Source organism: Bos indicus, chromosome 29, assembly GCF_029378745.1.
Source record: "Bos indicus isolate NIAB-ARS_2022 breed Sahiwal x Tharparkar chromosome 29, NIAB-ARS_B.indTharparkar_mat_pri_1.0, whole genome shotgun sequence".
Lineage (NCBI taxonomy): Eukaryota > Metazoa > Chordata > Mammalia > Artiodactyla > Bovidae > Bos > Bos indicus.
This window is the reverse complement of record NC_091788.1, coordinates 29,883,151-29,897,407: the sequence shown is the minus strand read 5'-3', so window position 1 is coordinate 29,897,407 and position 14,257 is coordinate 29,883,151. Positions and strand designations below refer to the sequence as shown.

Here is a 14,257-nt window from a genome sequence, read left to right as displayed (position 1 = left end):
GTGAATCCGAGGAAAATTCACCGCCTAAGAATCTAAATACTAAACGTGGGGCAAAGGCGAAGGAACCAAAAGCGGCGGGAAGCCGGAGCCATAAGGCAGACACTAGGTACGAGCCAAGAGAAGAGATGGACTGGCTGGCTCCGCAGACGGCTTAGGTGGAGGGATGAGGGGCGGGGCCTGGGCGGGGAAACCGGGGCCCGTGTAACCCAGTAGTGCTCGTGCTCGAGCCCAGTAGTGGACCGCCCCAAAGGCCGCCTCTCCCGGGGAAGTAAAGGTGAGGGGAAAGGGAGTGCAGGCATTATGGGAAACTCCGAGAATTGCTAAGGCAACTCATCCTTCCCCATCCTAAACCAAAGCAGAGACTGTTCTCTCCTTTCCTGGGGGGGCTACCTTGTAGGGCAAGCAAGAGGGGGACAAGGAGAAGGGCCTGCCCGGAGCGCACCCCCTCCCCCCAGCTCGTTGGTATGGCCCGTCCCCCCGCCGCTGATCTGGCAGGCTGCGCGCGCACCCTCTGGCGGGGCGCGGGCCGGCGGGGAGCTGCGGCCTCCGCGGCCCGGTTCCCTCCTCCCGCTCCTCGCGTGCTGTTCGCTGGCGCGGCGCCCGCCGGGTGACGCGCCCGCGCGCCTTGGCGGGGAGGAGCGCGGCCGCGGGGGCGCGCCCCGGTGACTCCGCCCACCCACCCCCGCCTCCCCTCCCCTGAGTCCCGGGTGCCCGGCTCGCGCGGCTTGGTGCGAGGAGATCGGGACCCCGCGCCGCCCGCCCCCGCGCCCCCCGCCCCGGCGTGAGAGGTGCCACGCCCTCCCGCTGCCCTGCCCGGTGCATGGAGGGGCCCGTTCGGATCGCAGCCGCCGCCGCCGCCGTAGCCGCCGCCAGCGCGCGGGGGATGACCTGGGGGTGGCTTTCGGAGCCGGCTGCCGCGCAGGAGGTCTGGGGGCTTAGCCAGCCCCGCTGAGAGGTGCGGGGGTGGGGTCGCACCTAAGTGTGGGCGGGAGGGGTGGCCTGGGGACACCGGGCTTGGGCGCCACGAGGCTTGGGAGCTGGAGGTCCGGGGGAGCGGGCTGCCTGGGAGGGCTGGGGGTCCAGGCTGCGTTCGGGGTCTGGAAAGGGTAACTAAAGGATGCGCAGCGGGGAGCTCCTAGGTTCCCGGTCCTGGGGACTCTGAGCCACCTCGTGGAGGAGGCGGGGTGAGGTGTCAGTGACACGATACAATCTCTTTGACAATGATCCGCTGGGGCAGGTGAGATGAAGCATAGCGGGGTGCAGGGGGCGCCGGGCACGTTTTCCCAAGGGAGCCGGATCTCTCGCCTCTCAACCTCCATCCCAGCGGAGCGCCCGAGAGAGACAGTGATTTATGTGTAGGGAGAATCAAGAGAAATTTCCTGCACAATGTATCTTTCTCTGCCTTCACAGACTCAGTGACTTCCCAGCCCCAGGGAGCGTATTTTTTCCTTCTCCTCTGTAAAGCATTCTGTGGATTGCATTATCATTTGCTAAATACATTACAGCCCGCTATTTATTTCACTCTGCAGCTTCCAGACCTTTGTTGCATTCTCTCCACATCTAGGAATTTCAGTAATAAATCACCGAGGGGCTAGAGAGCCTCTCTCGCCCTTCCCTTCATTGTTCTCCCCAGCCCACCAAATCAGGTGGAAGGCTCTCCAAAAAGAGATTCTCCAGAATGCCTGTTTTTCCCAGCTCAGACTCCAGAGGGTGGCAGGTGCCTGAAGGGCAGGCTGCCTTCCAAGTTGGCATCTAGAATTGAGGGAACCTCATTAACCTCTGTGTCCTTAAATCAGACACCTTGAGAAACAGAAGACTGGACTAAAAGGAAACATGAGATACAGTCTCAGGCCAGTGGCCAGTAAAGGTGAACAAGGCCAATTCTCCTTCCTTGCCTCACTGATGCCACAAGCCGCAGACTTTCCAGCTGACTCTTGGCATACCTAGTGGACAGTGTCTGGTAGGAGAGGGTCGGAGGGGGCTGGAGCATGAAATGGGTTTATTCTCAGTATAATTCTAAACAGTCTATTACATTTTATAGCTCATTTTTTGGGGAGTAGTCTATTTTAGCTGAGAATGTGGGAGTAGTTCAACTTTTAGGACAAGATGAAAGCGACCTCTAGAAAATTTCTGGAAAATTTAAATGAGTGCTTAACTAGAAAGCATTCTTAGGAACCCAGAGAGGCACCAAATACTGTAGTTTCTGTTTTGCACATGTGGAAATAAACTGCCTCATACTCTAAGTTATATGAGAAGGATGGAGAAAACCTGTTTCATTTCGTAAAGACGTGCCCTGGGTGTGTGTTTGGCAGCGTGTGGAGCAGAAACATTTATATTTCTGTAAAACACGCACGCACGCACACGCGCGCACAGACGCACACATGTGTATATTGTTTAACTTTCATGCAAAAACTGGGATATAGTATTTGGGAAATCTGTCTTTGTTTGAATAGTTTAGTCAACCAGGAAAATCAGTTACTAGAGGTACTGTGCTATTGTTTGTGTAGTAACTCACTTGGGACGCCTTGATTGATTGCCATGGTTCTCATCAGCCTCCTCTTCTGTGGAAAGTACTTAAACAGCTCTGACCCTCCAGCCAGGAAGCACAGAGAACCCTTAGGACTTGGAGCGTACAGATTGGAGCGTACAGATCTACCTTGTGTAGGTTGGCTTCTAAATCAGTGTTACTTGTCTTCTTTGCAGGTGGCTTGCCTGTGCATGGAAGGAATTAAGTTCATTTTAAGATAGGACACTCCCCACCGTCCCATCTGTAAGAGGAATCTTTATGTTGGAGTACGAACTTCTGCCATAGGGCTGGGCTCAAAGAATTTCAGGTAAAACTTGTTGACTAGTTCTCATGCTTTCTTTTTCTTTTCCCACTTTTGCCCTTATGCTTTCGCGACTTTCTAGATAATTTCATTAATGGTTTTGTCAAAATGGAAGTTGAAGTATAATGTTGCTTCTTTAGAAATGTTTCTTATGCAGACCTTTGGACTAAAAAATCTGTAAGATTTTTAGGTACTGTTTGTAAGTGAATCGGTACTGTTTTTAAGTAAAATACTGGAAAAATGATCTCAAGAATTAAGCCTTATTGTAGCAAAATCAGGCTGGAGATCAGAAATTTAAAACCATTAAGTGAAAAATTTGTTATTTGTTAACACATTGTTACATTAGCTATTGCCTTGTGGTTAGCATTTCTACTGTGTAAGAGTGGAGCTAAGGCAACACATCAGAAGAGAAGCCTTGACGTCTAGGGATAGTCTCTATGGACATATGATCTTACTACTTAATAGAAACTAATTAGATTAGAAAGGAAATTTGGAGTCTGGCTGGTAAACAGATTGCTCTGAAGGACTTGATTTAATGTGGGTTTTGATGGGTGCTTTTTTTCAAGAAATTTTATTAACTTGAATTAGAGAATGCTTTATTGTTTGTATTTTAAATATTATATTATACATAAACATTTCATTGATTTATAAGCACTCCATTTATAAATGTTGTATATGTGGTACTGACTCATTTTTCAGGAGAACAGAAAGGAGAGCTTGACTCTCTTCAATTACAATGAAGAGATAGTATATGGGATATATTTAATTTCACTTTAAATATATTGGATTACAATTAAATGAAAAACTGGTTTGTTGGTTTTTTTTTAATCCTTCAAGTTCTCCCTCATTGTCTGTGCTCTTTCCCCCCATTGTCAGGCTTAAAACATACAGTATCATTGTCATCTGTCCCCTGAATAATGGTCCTGAGGTGATATTATTAATGTGGCTTTTTAAAATCAAACTAATTATACTTGCCTAAAAGAGCCACATGTGTGTGATTCTAGCTGCCTGGTGCCTTTTGAGAGCCCTGGAGACAAGCTAGTGAATAGAGCTGAAAATTCATTCTGTATTTGATTAAATGGAACAGACTTGCTGCTCCTTACCCCAGCAGGGGCGATGAGATCTCTTGATCCCCGAAGCGGCTCCAAGACCCTGGGAATTCCATTAGCGAGCACCTGAGGAATTTCTGCCCTGCAGTGCCTTTTTTGTATGTGTGTATGTGTGTGTGTGGAGAGGGAGGGGAGCCGAGTGGTGATGGGGGGGCGGGTGGTGGTGGGCGTGGGGACGGAGAGAGGCTACATTAGAAGACTCCATATGTTAGTGGATCTAAAATCAAGGCAGGACTTAACAGCTTATCTTGTACGAGAAGAGCCCAACCCATAGGCAGATTGCTGGCCAGGACTTTCTTAGCAGCACGACTGTGGTGATGCGTCTTTATCCTGAAGTGCACGCCACTGTAAGTACAGAAAGTCACTTTTCTGCTTTCCCTCCGAAGCACAAGCATATACACGTTGCAGACCTGGTAAGTTTTCTGTGAATGATCTTTTGATAACTATGGAAAATCATGGTACAGTTTGGTCTCGCCTGTAAGGGCCGCTTTATTGTTTTAATAACTTTTCAGCCAAGAGCAGAATCAGACTTTTCTGTGAAGCAGAGTGTTTTGCAGAGATGAAATGCTTGTTTGAATAGGCATATTTAAGTTTGCTGTGTTGTTTTTATATGATTTTTATTGTGTTTTTGTAACATTATCACAGAATTTACCTTCGTGCAGGGTATGTCTGTCTCTTCTGTTGTCTTTTGAAAAATTTCTCTCTGCTAGGATTTTTTAAGACATCGCTTTGCACACTTGCCAGCGGCCACAAATAAATGAAAATATATCTATCAAATATTCTGTAAAATCTTTGGAGCAAAATTTTTGAGAAACATCAGCATGTCTCTCCACTCCACCCCACCCCAGCCCTCACCCCACCCTTCTTCCCCTGCCCCTGAATGATTTTTGAATACAGACGCTCTTCAGACTATGAGCCTGGTTTGTTTCTTATGTGTTTTTCAAGGAAGAGCAGTTCTGAATCTTGGACGTTCTACTTAATTGATTTTCATCTTCCAAGAATAGTTAAAAATGAGTGTGAATTCCAGTGTTTGTAGCTTTCAACTAGAGCAGAGAGCAGTAGCCTATTTGATAGATTTTGTTTCTGATTAAAATCTTGTGTGTCACAGATCTCTCCATCCAATTCCTGTGTAGTCCTCTACTAGAGCCTCCTAAATGTTTAACACTAAGCGTTTAAAAAATAAAGAAGTCTTTTAGAGAATATGTTTAACTTTTTTTTCTACCTTCTTCCTGGGCTTGCATTCTACTAGTATGCTAGGCTAAGTCGATTCAGTCGTGTCCGACTCTGTGCGACCCCATAGACGGCAGCCCACCAGGCTTCCCCGTCCCTGGGATTCTCCAGGCAAGAACACTGGAGTGGGTTGCCATTTCCTTCTCCAGTGCATGAAAGTGAAAAGAGAAAGTGAAGTCGCTCAGTCGTGTCCAACTCTTAGCCACCCCATGGACTGCAGCCTACCAGGCTCCTCCGTCCATGGGATTTTCCAGGCAAGAGTACTGGAGTGGGGTGCCATTGCCTTCTCCGTCTACTAGTACGGCCAGATTGAAAAGACTCTGGGATGAATGGGAGTAAATACTAAAGTTAGCATTGGGCCCCTCTCTGTTCACAGTTGTTCAGGAACTTTGCTGTGTGGTGTATTTTGATGGCCAGAGATAATAAAACTATCCCAAAGCAGATTTTGTTTTGCTACCTGTCAGTTGGAATGTGAGTCAGGACTTCAGTTCTTGAGAACCAGTGCTGTGCTTTTAACCATCGACTTAGGAAACTGTACAGTTCCTTACTACTTGAGAGGGGGGAAAACACACAGGTTATGTTACTGAACTGAGACATATTCTGCTTACATTTGGTTACAATATTTTTATATTGCTCTTGTGTAAACAGAATTAAGAAACTGACATACAGCTTGCTTTTCAGCCATTCTTGTCATAGATTAGCTCATCTCTTTTTATTTGTATGAGTTGGGAAGGTGATTTCGATCTAAGCCTTGACTTCCTCATCCCTAAAATGGGGCTAATAATGGTAGTAACTGCATTGTTTTGTGGATTACGTGAGATTCTGAAAGTAAAGCACTTGGCATATAGTAAGACCTCTATGAATGTTAGCTGCTATTTTAGGTAACTCCTCCTGTACACATTAGTCTGTTACTTTGATCCAGAAGTGATTTCTTTTGAAGATTAAACAATGAGGAATTCTCTGACGTTAGTAATAGTGGGGGCACATGGAACTGCTCTAATTTCAGTATGCTACAGTTCTCTTCATTTTGCAATTGAGACTTAAAAGGCACTTGGAAACAATGTTGCATCCCCCCCCTTTGAGGTATAATAGGAAAATGTACACAAGTGTACAGTTAATGTATACTGAGCGAACAGCCAGATGAAGTTTTATATATGCACATGTGTGGTAACCGTTACCCAGATCAAGATGTAGAACACTTCTTCATCTTGGAAGGCGCCCTGGTGCCCCTTCATGGACTTCGCTGCCGCCCCCAGCCGAGGACAGCTATTTTGACTAGTCTCAACCATACGTGAGTTTTGCCTGTTCCTGAACTTTATAAAAATAGACTCACATGATAAGTATTCTTTATATCTGGTTTCTTGCACTGTTCCTTATGTCTGAGAGCCATCTCTGTTACTGTGTATGGTAGGAATTCATGCTTTTCAAATTGTTTTAGCATCTTTTGCCTATTTTGAAATTCATAGTAGTTCATTTTATTGGCACATTAGGTATGTGGTTATTGGGAAAACAAGAAAATAACATCTCTTCCTCAGTCATTAGAAAATGAGGTCCTAGTCACTATCTTAGAAAGAACTTACGTTTGTACATGAAGTTGGGTTGAAGGTTCCGTCACCTTCAGTGACAGTTCCATGAACCAAATCCTTTGATAACTGCCTTCACTTGTGTGTGTGTTTAGAAAGGGAGAGAGGGAGCCTCAAAATAAGGACCATCTAAGGTAGCTGATAATGTTCATGCTTAGGATTTAATGTCAAAGTCAATACTTAGCATGGTGCATTCAAGGAAAGCAATAACTAGCTCAGCATTAGCATCATATTCTCTTAGGAGAAAGCAAAGCAACACAGTGGATTCTTGCGGGGGAGCGGGGGCGGGGAGAAAAATCCACCCATAATGGAAGAAAATGGAGCAAGGATATTGTTATACTGCAGGAAAATTTTGAAGAATGGGACCCCACAGTTGATTCAGGAAGAAGAATTTTAGTCACTAACGTTCTGAACAGTTGCTGTCAGTCTCTGCCTATATGTTTGGAATTTCTATTGGTATTGTTGGAATTCCCTATTACAAAATAAGTAAAATTGATTTCACCAAACAGTGAAATAAGAATACCAGATGATATGGATGAATCAGAAGCGTGTTTTTTGTTTTTAAATTTTGGAAGGGGCTGCAGCTGAGGTTAATAGTGTGTGTTTCTGCTCTTGGAAATGTTGATGAAGCATTTTCTGGGTGTTCTGCTGGGATACAAGCCACTTCTCTCTCTCTGGAGACATTGTCTTTTTCAACGTTTGTAATTTTATTAAATCTTCTTTTTCATAGCTCCTTGACACCAGGTCCATCTTCACATACAGCCATGTACAGGATGGGTTCCTTTGGACTACAGGGGGCAAGTGGTCCCCTTTTCTCTTAAATCAGAACCCTAGCAGCCAAGATTTCACTGGGGGTGGGGAGAGTTGAAATAGTGATATATGATTCATCTTTTGTCCCAGAGGGGGCACTCAAAAGATGCAGATTTTTTTCAAAAGAAGAACTGTTGACAACTAAAGCTGCCTCAGGACAGAAAATGCTCTTTTAAAGGGCGTGAGCTCCTTGTTGCTAGACGTGTTATAGTGGTGTTTGCAAAAGATGCTGCAGAAGAAATCTTTCCCTTGGGTGAGAGTTGGGACCTCATGACCCCCAAAGGCCTTTTCAGTATGAGCCCATGAGACAGGCTCTCCTGAGGGGGCTGTGCTACTTAACCATCACATTCAATAGTTCCCCCTTACCCCAGGGATCACTTGCTGCAGTTTCATTTCCCTGGGATCAATCACAGTCCAAAAATATTACATGGAAAGTTCCAGAAATAAATGATTCATAAGTTGCAAGTTGTGTGCTGTTCTCAGTAGTGTAATGAAATACTTTCCCCCCACCGCTGCCACCCAAGATCCCCAGACCTTCAGTATTGTCCTGCCGCTGACATCCAGCCATTCACTTCGTCACGCCTGGGTGACCAGGCTTATCAGGAGCTGGTGATCGTCCTTCTGACGATATGTACTAGCCTAATTCTGCATCACAATGCCTGTTACTCACCTCACTTCATCACATCCAGTTGGGCACTTGGTCACCTCCTACCATCATCATCATAAGAGCAGTATTCATAATAGTGCAATATTTTGAGAGCGAGAGACCACATTCATATAACTTTTATTATACCATATTGTTAAAATTGCTCTATTGTTAATCTCTTACTGTGCCTAATTTATACATTCAGCTTTATCATAGATATGTATGTATAGGAAAAAACACAGTATAAATAGGGTTTAGTACTATCCACAGCTTCAGACATTCACTAGGGGCCTTGGAATGTATCCCCTGTGGATAAGAGGCGGGGGCAACTGTACATAATTTTGGAGGGAAAAAAATGTGTAGAGTTCCAAACAACCATTGGATAAATAAAGTTTCTCAAACCAGCTCTAGTTTAAAGTTGAGGACTGCCTCTTCTTCTTGACCCTTTCACTTTAAATGTAATTTAGTTTATCAATAACAAGTAAATGTCAAATATTCTTTTTTACTTAAAGAGAAAACGGGGCCCTTTCCAGTATTCTAAGCATATCATTAGCAGAAATGAGAACACTTTACAAATATCTGCTACCTTTTTAGGTAGGTACGCACCTGAGTTTACTTGAAGCTTCACCACTGGCCAAGTAACTGACTCACTCCTACAGAGAATTACGAGGCTTCCCAGATGGTTCAGTGGTAAAGAACCTGCCTGCCAATGCAGGAGACACAAGAGGATTCGATACCTGTGTCAGGAAGATACCCTGGAGGAGGAAATGTCAACCCACTCCAGTATTCTTGTCTGGGAAATCCCAGGGACATGCAGAGTCACTGATCTCACTGGATTTTTAAGGGCAGAAGTGTGTAATTAAAAGAAAGCTTAGGATTTAAAAAAAAAATGTTAAAGATATTAGGACTTCTATCATCACATTATCACTGGAATGCTTGTCAAACATTTTACGTATTTAAGATGTTTAATTTTGTTCTGTGCTGTTGTTTTGTGCCCAGAGAGCTGATGTCAGATATTGTCTTTTTTTTAAATACATAGTATTAGAGGAGTTTTCCTGGATTTCTGGCACTAAAAAGTACATTCTGCTTTCTGTCTCTTGCCAGGGAAATTTCTAACAGTTACTGGCTTTTTAGGTATCAGAATAACAGTAATTAGTATTTTCTCTTTTACTATCATTTGAAATCTGTTCAGTGAGTAATTGCATACACTGCCTGGTTGGAGGTGAAATTGGCAAAGGGGACGAATGTCTAATGGATAAAATACTACTTTTATCAGGCCATGAAATTACTGTAGTGACATCAGAACTTGGCAGCCTCTTGTATTCCAATAAAAAGAGAAATAGCATCATAAGCTAGGGATAAGATTTTTCTTGCCCATTTATTTTGGATTATTTTCATGGTTTTAGCCTCAGGGCATGTGTGCAACAAAATAGCACAATGAATAACAGGCAATAAGAAGGAGTGAACATAGCTTCAGCTGGAACGGATATGCTGTTTTTCACTCACCTCTGTTTCAGTGGTTTAAACTTCCTCCTAGGTTGGTGAGTGTGAACTTATGAGATTAGGTATGAAGAATCCTCCTCTATGAAGTGAAGTTAAGCTTCATTATTGATGTTACATAGCTTTCAATATATTGAAAGTTTGATAATTAGCTGTTGAAATGGTCATATGAGGGGGAATGTCTAAATGTGACTATGAGTGGGATTGTGTCAGACAAGTGCTGTTTATTCCAGTAAACACCAATAAAATGACGTTGTTTGAATCTAGTGTTTCCTCCTGCCTGTGTTACCCTGTTCACTCTTGAAATTAGGCTAATTAGGCTTTTAGATATTGCCATGATTTAATGACAACTGATGCACCAGGATTTCAAATTGGTTTCCATGCATCTGAACAGTTGTTCCAGTAGATCTTGGGACTGCTGAATCCTGGGAAAATAGTTTTATGTTTCTTAATAGATTATTAAAACACCCAAGTAGAACCACACTGGTCTTACCATTGTGTTGTATCCATAAATTACCATGTGGGTTCTCCTATTCCTGATCACTTTTTTAAACCAGGTAATTTTATTGTTTCTTCCATTAAGTCTTAGATGGTCTTCCAAAATGAAATTACACATTTTGTTTTACAATAAGAAGGATTATAGTATGGATGGGTTAGATTTTAGACCTAATTCTGCATTTTTACTCCTCTTGAAGAACATATTTTCAAGTCATATTATAATCTGATTAGAATTGGGCCTGACCTCTAAATCAGTTCTTTTGATTTCTATTTGTTGAATATTAGACACACTTCCTTTACTATGGTCAAGTCCTTTTTGAGAGTAAAACGAAAACAGATCAAACTTCTACTCTGAATCCCTAATTCCAAGCTCTAGTTATTAAGTTATTCATGTTTTGACTGTAGATCCATATAAACGCCTTTCACAGAATTTTCTTCATACACTTTAGAGCCAAAGTTTTTTTTTTTTTTAGCCTCATGGCGACTAAAGCCAATTTTGAATCATTCTAAGATGGGTTGTTAACTGTGGTCTCCTATTAGGTTAGCCAATGAAATTGTCATTATCTGTTATCCTTTTGTGTTCGAGGATGTATTTTAAAAGAGCTGTTGTCACCGTGGTTAGGCCTTAAAATAATTTTAATTTTGTCACTGTGACTGCAGCCACGGTGGGATTTTAAATCATAAACAATAAAGCTTGTGCAGAGATTTGACAATCTTTTTTTTGCAGCATCAAATAAATTTTAGCTCAGGGATTTGACTGAATACATCTTGTTAATGTTAATAAGGTCTTGTAGCTAACTCCCAAAGTGAGTTTCTAAATATGAGCTTAGTAAGTCCAGGTTGTACCCTACCCACAGGAAAGTAACAGTAGAAATTGTTTTAAAGAAAAATTGTCAAGGTTTTACTTATTTGAAGATTTTCTCCTCCAGATAGGCAGATTATTAGGAAAAAGATAGGGAAACAATTGACCCTGTAGAACAAAGACAGCCCTTGATCAGATCCATGTTTTCTCAGCTCGGTGTTGTACACATATACTGAATACTTAATGAGTTGTGACTGTAGATGTCAGCTGGGCATGGAATCAAATTAACAGACACCACATACTAAACTCCTGAGGGCTTCAACGATCAAGAATGAGAGACTGAGTTCTGAGTTTTTCATTTGTGCAATTAAGATTTTTTTCCCCCCTTCATGTTGAAATGTGAGTTTTCTGGAGAAAGAATCCATTCACTTGCCATTTCCTAGACAAACAGTCCCCATTTGCTTTAAAAGTTCTTTCTAATTCACTGAGAAATACTAGCATCTTTTGTGCCTGAATCATCTAGAGGGATTTGTACTACAGAAATACTTGGGCAATTTAATAATAAGCAGTGTGGTGACAAAGGAGCAAAGTATTGCTTTGGTTAAGCCAGGGGCCTTGATTGAATGAGTGCCCTGCAGACTTATCAGAATGATGCTTCCAGAGGATTGGGGAGCGAAAGACGGTCCTGACACTGCATGCGCAGACAGGTTGGGTGGAACCGGGACCCCCCCTGTGCTCACGCAGCTGCGTGCTGAGGAATTGCTAGTTCAGTTAGACGCCTATCCTGTGATTCTTTTCATTCTGTTCACAGAATATTTGTCTCCTACCCTCTATTTCTAATGGTTGTTATTTCTTAAATAATTCTATAGGGTCCTTTGTACTTTGCAGAGTGTTTTAAAAGCTTTTTTTTTTTTTCCTGTTTGCAATAATGTATGAAATAGTAAAGTTTTCATAAGAAGGGAAGTCATGAGGAAAATAAAGATTGAGCATTGGTTTCACACACAGGAGTTTTTAATGTAGTTCAAAGTTGGGTTAAAATATCTCTAATGTTGGAAGAGGAGATTATTTGAAACTGGGGTCTTTGTTTTTAAGCTTAATTTAGATTATAAGTGCACGTTTGTATGATTAGGAATAGAATGAAATAGTTGAATTTTAAGGTTTTTTGTTTTTTTTTTTAATTTTTTGGTTGTGCCATGTAACTCATGAGATCTCAGTTTCCCCCCCAAGGATCAAACCCTGGCACCCTGCAGTGAAAGTACTGAGTCCTAAACATTTGACTGCCAGGAAGTTTCTTGTTTTGTTTTTGTCTTTGACATTTGTAAACCACAAACTGCATCCGAGATTCTATTGGAAGATACTGAGATAGTGAAGTAAATTTTGCCCAAGGTAAAATTGACCCCCAGGTGTTTTGTATTTTTTTAAGCTCTTTCCTCTTTAAAGAGGTCTTTAATTACCACCACGCCGCCCCCCACCCCAGTCCCAACCCCCCCCACCAGCAACAGGGATCCTTATTTTCCAACACATTTTTTTAGAGCCAGGTACCTGGATTCTTAGAAATTCTTTAATGGTATATTCCAGCTGAAAATGAAGTTTGAAAGCCCTATCCAGTTACATGCCCAGTAAGGAAAATAGCAAAGGGGGCTTTTAGAAATAAATCTCATTTTACATATACATTTTTGCTTGTGAAATAAATATCAAATCAAATTGAATGCTCTTTTTCTTAACATTTGTTCCACGGTACCCCTGTGTTCTGAGCATGACAGATGAGGTCAGTGCTTAATCTTATTTTCTGTTTCTTGGATATGTTAGAAAATGAATACAAACTTTGTAACTTTAAGTGATTCTTCTCATATTTCTTTTGTCAATCATTAACTATTTCTTTTCTTTTTTAATTTATTTAAAATTGGAGGTTAATTGCTTTACCATATCATATTGGTTTCTGCTTTATAATAGTTTGAATCAGTCATAATTTGAATCAGTCATAAATATATATATATATATATATATATATATATATATATATATACCCTCCCTCTTGAGCCTGCTGGAGAAGGCAATGGCACCCCACTCCAGTACTCTTGCCTGGAAAATCCCATGGATGGAGGAGCCTGGTAGGCTGCAGTCCATGGGTCGCTAGGAGTTGGACACAACTGAGCAACTTCACTTTCACTTTTCACTTTCATGCATTGGAGGAGGAAATGGCAACCCACTCCAGTGTTCTTGCCTGGAGAATCCCATGGACAGAGGAGCCTGGTGGGCTGCCGTCTATGGGGTCGCACAGAGTCGGACACAACTGAAGTGACTTAGCAGCAGCAGCAGCTTGAGCCTGCCTCCCAATTATTAGCTATTTCTTTTCTGTTTTATATCATTGTATGAAAGAAAGTGAAAGTGTTAGTCACTCAGCCGTGTCAGACTCTTTTGCAGCCTCATGGACTATAGCCCGCCAGGCTCCTTTGTCCTTGGCATTCTCCAGGCAAGAATACTGGACTGAGTAGCTATTCCCTTCTCCAGGAGATCTTCCCCACCCAGGGATCAAACCCAGGTCTCCTGCACTGCAGGCAGATTCTCTACCATCTGAGCCACCAGGGAAGCCCCATATCATTGTATAATATTGGCTAAAACAAATGTTAATGCTACAGCATTTAAGGATACCTTACTTGTGTTCTTTCATTGTAGATCAAACTAGTTTAATGAGATAGTTTAAAAGTTTTGATGACCAAATGGAGAAGGAAAGAAAGAAAAATAGGTAACTTAAAGGCAAATCTTGCCCCTCCTCCTGGGCTGGAGAGAAGCTGAGTTATAAGAGCACAGAGTCCAGCTCCTAGTTTGAGGTGTGAGGCTGTTTATTTTCACTCTGGAGCTGTATATACTACAGAAGGAAGACTCTGGCCTTGCTTAACCTAAGCAAGTCATTACTTATCTACGATCTGGCAAGCGATTTGATTAAGGTTGACAGAACTCATATAATATCAGAACCAGGCCCTCTTAATGATTGATGAAGCTTGTCTGTAAGTTTTTTTTTTTGAAAGGACAAAAACAGAGCAAGAATGAATACTTGTTCAGATCTCCAACTGCCCAGTATCAGCCAAGTCTGTAATGTACTGTAGTTTTATCTGTCGGGGTTAATAGGTATTAATTTATATGTTATTTTTAATGGTATAACTAAATGGCTTTAAAAGAATATTTTTAGATCAGTAGGTTAATTTGACTTCTACATGATTAAATTCTTGAAATTTTGGAGATCTTGCTTC

General features: G+C 42.2%; 1 protein-coding gene across 4 annotated transcripts in view; it reads left to right on the top strand.

Annotated features, from left to right (window-relative positions):
• The first annotated feature begins 257 nt into the window (after positions 1–257).
• Positions 258–14,257, top strand: part of CDON (cell adhesion associated, oncogene regulated) — a 99,205-nt gene continuing 85,205 nt past the window's right edge. For 2 of the 4 annotated variants that reach the window (XR_002180146.2, XM_019954840.2), the window contains exons 1-2: positions 738–955; positions 2,704–2,834. The gene's annotated coding sequence lies outside the window, so the exon portion shown is untranslated. Of the gene's footprint in view, positions 275–737; positions 956–2,703; positions 2,835–14,257 lie in introns of those variants that run through there. The other 2 variants (XM_070782782.1, XM_019954837.2) reach the window with 2 other exon arrangements.